This window comes from Topomyia yanbarensis, chromosome 2, assembly GCF_030247195.1.
Source record: "Topomyia yanbarensis strain Yona2022 chromosome 2, ASM3024719v1, whole genome shotgun sequence".
In the NCBI taxonomy this organism is placed as follows: Eukaryota; Metazoa; Arthropoda; class Insecta; order Diptera; family Culicidae; genus Topomyia; species Topomyia yanbarensis.
The window spans coordinates 340,725,405-340,731,297 of record NC_080671.1 but is presented as its reverse complement, the minus strand read 5'-3'; the positions used below and the strand labels follow the sequence as shown (position 1 = coordinate 340,731,297).

At 37.4% G+C, this 5,893-nt stretch overlaps 1 long non-coding RNA gene across 1 annotated transcript; it reads left to right on the top strand.

Annotated features, from left to right (window-relative positions):
• The first annotated feature begins 4,159 nt into the window (after window positions 1-4,159).
• LOC131684075 (uncharacterized) lies at window positions 4,160-5,578 on the top strand. Its single transcript, XR_009304608.1, has 3 exons — window positions 4,160-4,226; window positions 4,294-4,850; window positions 4,934-5,578. It is a non-coding gene; the product is annotated as an uncharacterized LOC131684075 (long non-coding RNA).
• Window positions 5,579-5,893: the final 315 nt, after the last annotated feature.

Below are 5,893 nucleotides of genomic sequence, written 5' to 3'. Positions count from 1 at the left end.
GTTCAAAAAGTTGATATTTTCACAAAAGTTTAAGAAGACTGTGGACAAAGTTGCAACGATTTTAATTCAGGTTTGAAGGAATTTTTCCTAAAAATTGAAATCGTGTACATCGTGGGGAGGAGGTAGATTTACATAAATTATCCACGTTTGTCCATTATGGGGAAGGTGGGCGTCAAAAAGGAACTTTTTTTTGGGTCCACCATGGATGGCCCCTAAATTAGTCTCTGCCAAAACTGAATTGAAACGAATACCCTGAAAATTCACTACCCCAGTACTGTTTGCTCGAAACCTATCGGTGCATGAGCTTTACTTTCCCAGAACTCGCATACCGGTCCGGAACCGCACATGGTGCCGATTGGCACCCTGAGACGTTGCAATTATAATCAACGTAGACTTTCGCCAATACATTTAAAGATACGAACAAAAAACCAACCGACAGTAGACCAAATGAACCGTCGTCGCACAGCACATCAGCAGCAGAGTACGATTCCGAAAGACGGTGGTTAATCATCTCTGTACGTGTCTTGTCCAATCGTAATTGTTTTCACGCTGCTGCTGTTTCAAATTCAGTTGAACAACTGTGAGGTGGTTCCAACTCAAAAAAAAAAAACAAACAAAACTATTCGACATTCCCATGAATCCATCCGGAAATTCCCCGACCCCAAATGCGACCAAGGTTACTGACTCACCCGATCGATATGCCATTTCTCCCTATTGGTATTATTCGTTTCGTTCGGGATTAATGTTTGCTGTTGTTGTTGGCTGCGGAAGAGCGTTAGGGACGGTGTTCGTGTGCACCTTCTGCTTCGTAGGGGAGCAAATCGTTTCTCTCCCCATTTGCTGACACCCAATATACCTGAACGATCGGGAAGCAAGGGACGGATTAAAGGAATTGTTAAACCGTACCTGGTAGATTCTTGCTAAGCTGCGAATGAACTTCCTCGCCGGATTCCGCCATTCTGCTGTGTTCGCTGGTTTTCCGGATTCCCGATGACTTCACAGAAATCGTTACTGCTGACTGGCTAAAGTTGGCAAGCTACACGGATACGATGGTGATTGTGTTGAGTGGCCAAGAGAGAGAATCGTTTTCTTTTTACTTTTTAGTACACCGTTTTCAGTAGACTTGAATAATGAAAAGAAAAAATCGCAATTGGGGCCGACGAGAAATGATTTTTCCTCTTTCGCTTCTGGTACTTTTTGCTGTAATCCACTGCCGCTAAGATGTTATTCCAAACAGAACTTTACAATTTCACAACTTTTCACCACAAAACACACTGCACAAAGACTGAAGGTTATCCAGCTGCTTTCTCCCTCTGATGGGGTGCTAGAGAATGAGAACCGATGCGAAAAATTCACACCCGGAATCACACGATTTTCACTATCTTCTCTACACACAGCGAATCGGAATTCCTGTGGATTTTCGTACACGGTGACGATGCAAAACGGGTAAATGACGCGAAAATAGTAATACACACGGACGGGGGTGGCCTTCAGCAGCGCACACTAATCAACGAATAACTTTTCTAGCCAGTATGCTTTTCTTCCGTACAGCGAATAGCGGTAATATGCCTTTTGGGCGATGCGATGATCTCCTCACAACTGCGGGCTGTGATCGGTGCGGTTAGACCAAAAAGTTGCTGGCAAAATCGGTGTTGTACTAAATGGCTGGAAGGCAAAGCAAACGTCATGTTGAAATGGGGATCTTGGGGGAATAATAATGACAACTCTGTTGGCACAGGGCTGGGAAATATTTATACACGCTTAAATGTTTTTACTTATACGAGCAGAAAAAATCATGTTTGGATAAAATCATTTGAATCAACGATTTTTCTTGAAAATGGCAAGTAACATTATTCAAAAAAAAAAAATTAACAGTGAATATTTGCAGATTTGGTTTTAAAAGCTAATTAAAAACTTTTGTCTTTTTTGCAAACTAGACTGCATGATTTTGTGATCGAAACGCAAAGCTTCCCGGATAGAATTTTACAATAGCATTTACCCTACAAACAATCATAAAACAATAAATATTATAGTTTCTACTGTTTCAACATGGTTCGACGCAGCGTTCTTGCAGTAGATTTACAATAAAATTTCATGTAACAATCAATTTTACTGTTCAGAAAAAACTGATACAGTAAATTCACATTAAAGTTGACTGTTTTCGAGAAAAAAAGTATGAAGAAAAATCAATTTTTTTGATGTTAAGATACGTAACCACCCCCCTTTTCTACTGTAAAAATCGATTTTACATTGAAATTTACTGTAGAAACGTTAAAGTTTATTGTTTTTGCGTGGTAGCATAACACTACAATTTACAATAAATTATTGTAAAATTACTGTACTGTCACAGTGAAAATCATGGTTTTGTTTCTGTATAATTCTATTCGGGTTCACAAAGTTTTTAAAATTATTGAATTAAATTCTTTCTATTCTATATTCGAAGCCTTTATTCACATATATAGAAAAAGCGAGGGGCAAGCACTAAATCTTCAATACGACGCAGTGCCAAAAGTCTTACTAATTAGTTACTTTAAGTACCATAAAGTACATTAAGTACCGCAAAGATTCCAAAAAGTACGTGTCAAATTCTTTCTACTTGAATTACTGAAACGATTTTAAGTACAGCATCTTCGTACTTTAAATACGCAAAATATTTTAATTACCATCACATGTGTTTTAAATACTTTAAGTACGTACACATCGATATTAATTACATTAATTACCTTATTAAGTACAACAGCAGAATTTTTAATTACTTTCATTATTTACTTTAATAATATTCAAAATACGCTGGTATTTTCAATACGACGCACTCAAACCAGCTAGTGCTTACCCATCGGAGATATTAACTCATGGTACTAATGTGCATCAGAATATACCCCGCACACCCCTAAAGATCCCTATTGACTCAATTATATTCGCTTGAAGTTGTTTATAGTTCCTTATTCTGTGGTAGTATCTGCTTCTGTGTCAACTCACGCCTTCACTGAAAACACACTTTTCCAAATTTGCTGTGATAGCACTGAAATTGATGTGATAATTTTTTTTTATTGAATTGAACATACATATTCGACAGGCGACAATAGACCTTTCTTGCAGAAAAATTTTATATGCCTAAATGCTTCGTTTTTCATCTTTGAATCGATACTGCATATTGGCGCGATGATGTGGGGTTCCTAACTATTGAAAAAATCAAAAATTCTTCCAACTGCCCATTTAACCCCATATTCTAATGACCTATCTTGCCTTGATTCCTCATTTTTGCTCACCAAATGAATGAATTCTGAGTGGGGAATATGAAATAATGTAACAAGGATGCCAGGTTTGTAGCTGCATCAGTGAAACTTCAGATATTTCACATAAGTTGCAGACTTTTGCAGATTACAGATATTTTACGGAAAATAAACTCTCCAACCAGTCTTTAACATTTTTTCATTATTATAAATATGATCGCATCACTTTTTTGTTTCAAGTATATTGCAGAAGTATGTGACAGTATACAAACTTTTTCGATTTCTGCTACAAGCTATTACACATATCGCCCTGGCATCACTGATGCTAAGATAATTCATTCAAACCGAAGACTCCATATCAAGAAGACTGGCAACTCTGTCCAGAATCCGGAGACAGTAACAGCAACGCCACTTGCGGGTGAAGGTGGTACTTTTCATAGTAATGCACACACACATATACATTTTTACATTAAGCTTCCTCCCTTCTTCCAATAGAGGCGCTGTAACCTCTGTCGCTTCTCGTTTGTATGGGGAAAGGAAAGAGATATCAGTCTTCTTAATATGTAGTCTTCGTTCAAACCCTGTCAAATTGATTCAAGAAGTAGAATCAGAAAGGTGTGAAAATTTGTCGTGTTTGATACTTGCATGTTTAGCATAACAATAAAACTAACAAACGAAGTTGTAAGCATGCGATAAACATACGTTTAGTAGCTAGTGTCGCAAAATGAATAAATTTATCACTAATAAATCAGAACAAAGTGTGGTACCATGTTGGTTCGCTTTCTTCTTCATATCTGATTATTCCCCGAAAAAAACCTATGAAAAATGTAACCACCTTTCCATCTTGAACTTGAATAAATTCTCCCGAAAATCCAATAATCTCGCTAGTGTAAGTGGAATAGATCTTCCTCGTCAAAAATAATTGTCAAAAATATTGTAACGATTTGGCTGATTCAATCTTTGGGTTGCTCACTGCTACTTCTAAAAAATCAGGTAAATTTGCTAGCGTTGATGGGAAAGTAGAATGTTTTAATTGAATTGCTTTTGTTGTGATTTTCAGTGCTGTTTTTGGTCATCGGTGATGATAAGGAACAGAACTTTCGCTTACGGAATACACTCCCCAAATATCCAGTCAAATTCGGCCAAGTACACGAAATCAAAATTGCGGATAATAGATGTTAACGGTGTGATAAAAGTTTCATCCCGCCACTTAAGCCACTGTAAAGCATATTTATTTTGGATGGCAAGGCCTAGTAAATCTACTGCTGAATAGGGAAATGACAAATCCCAACGGCAAGACATCCCGAGAGAAATCGTTTAATACAAGTGCAAGCCATCCACAGGATATTGCCAGCAGTAACACTCGTGAAATTGATTCCTTCAAGCTGCACGAACATAAGATATCCTAATATCGCCAAAATCTTGGCTCAACCTATTCCGATTGAACAATTGGCCTCAGATGAAGGATTTGTGATTCTATTTAAGATCTGAACACACAAAAATTTTTTTAGCATATGGTTGAACGAAGGAATATCAACAATCTACTCAGTCGTCAAAATCGTAGTTTCACGTCTGCTGACACCTGATAATTGAGGCCACTGGTCGAAGATTGTGACGGTACGTGGTCGACTCTTATGTTCATAGAGAAATTGTACCTTTACTTGTAAGACTCAATTAACAATGATTTGCTTTTATTGCAGCAATTTAATCGTGTTGTTTTGGTGATATAGTGCACAAGTGACTGGCAGAAAACTGTACCCGTAGTAAGTGCCAGTTACACGATGCGTCAGCCTTCCGTCACCGGTAGGTATAGCACTTCAACGGAACATCAAATTTAGTTGCATGCAGTTTCTATGGAGACGTTTAGGCACAACATCCACGACACAAAACATTATGACGTACGGAACGTATGAATGTGCACACGAGAAATGTATTCAACGTATCATGATGGAACGGTGACTTGAGGTCAAGGTTCTATTCCATTGACGTAAGCAGATGTGTCGTGTGAATCGTACTTGCCGAATGGTACTCGATGCTATTGCGACGCAATCATGCCTCACTGTCTAAACTTTTGAGATCAGTGTACAAAACCAGCCGGCCTATCTGTGCAACCAGAGTATTCTTTACAATATCTTCGGTTTAGGCATCATCGGCGAAAAGATTAATAATCTTGGAACGAAATGCAAATGTGTAACCAAGGGATTACCAACATTCGCATTTCGTCACGGGAATGGAGAGCGACACGCATACGAACAAAATGCTTCCTGTATGCACTTTCGGCCAAACGGATTAAAATAAAAATATTGACCCACATAAATATTGTAGATCACATAGGTTTTTTAAAATGAAAGTAGTAAATAGTATGTTCTACTGTTACAATCGCTATCTACAACAAGATGATAGTAAAATGTACCATATCTCGCCATCGTGTTTCTTACTATAAATAATTTATACTAATAAAATTTAAAGTCGTAATAATATCGTTGGAGTCATTATGGTTATAGTAAAAGTTATGCACAAGAAAACTTTTTTTTAATTATTATGAAGATACGTTTAATCACGTATACGAATTATTTTAGGCCTTAATAAAGAAATATATCCTGTTGGTCTGTCTGTTAAATGGTGCGAAAACTGACTGTTAAAATATTTAGAAAAAATCG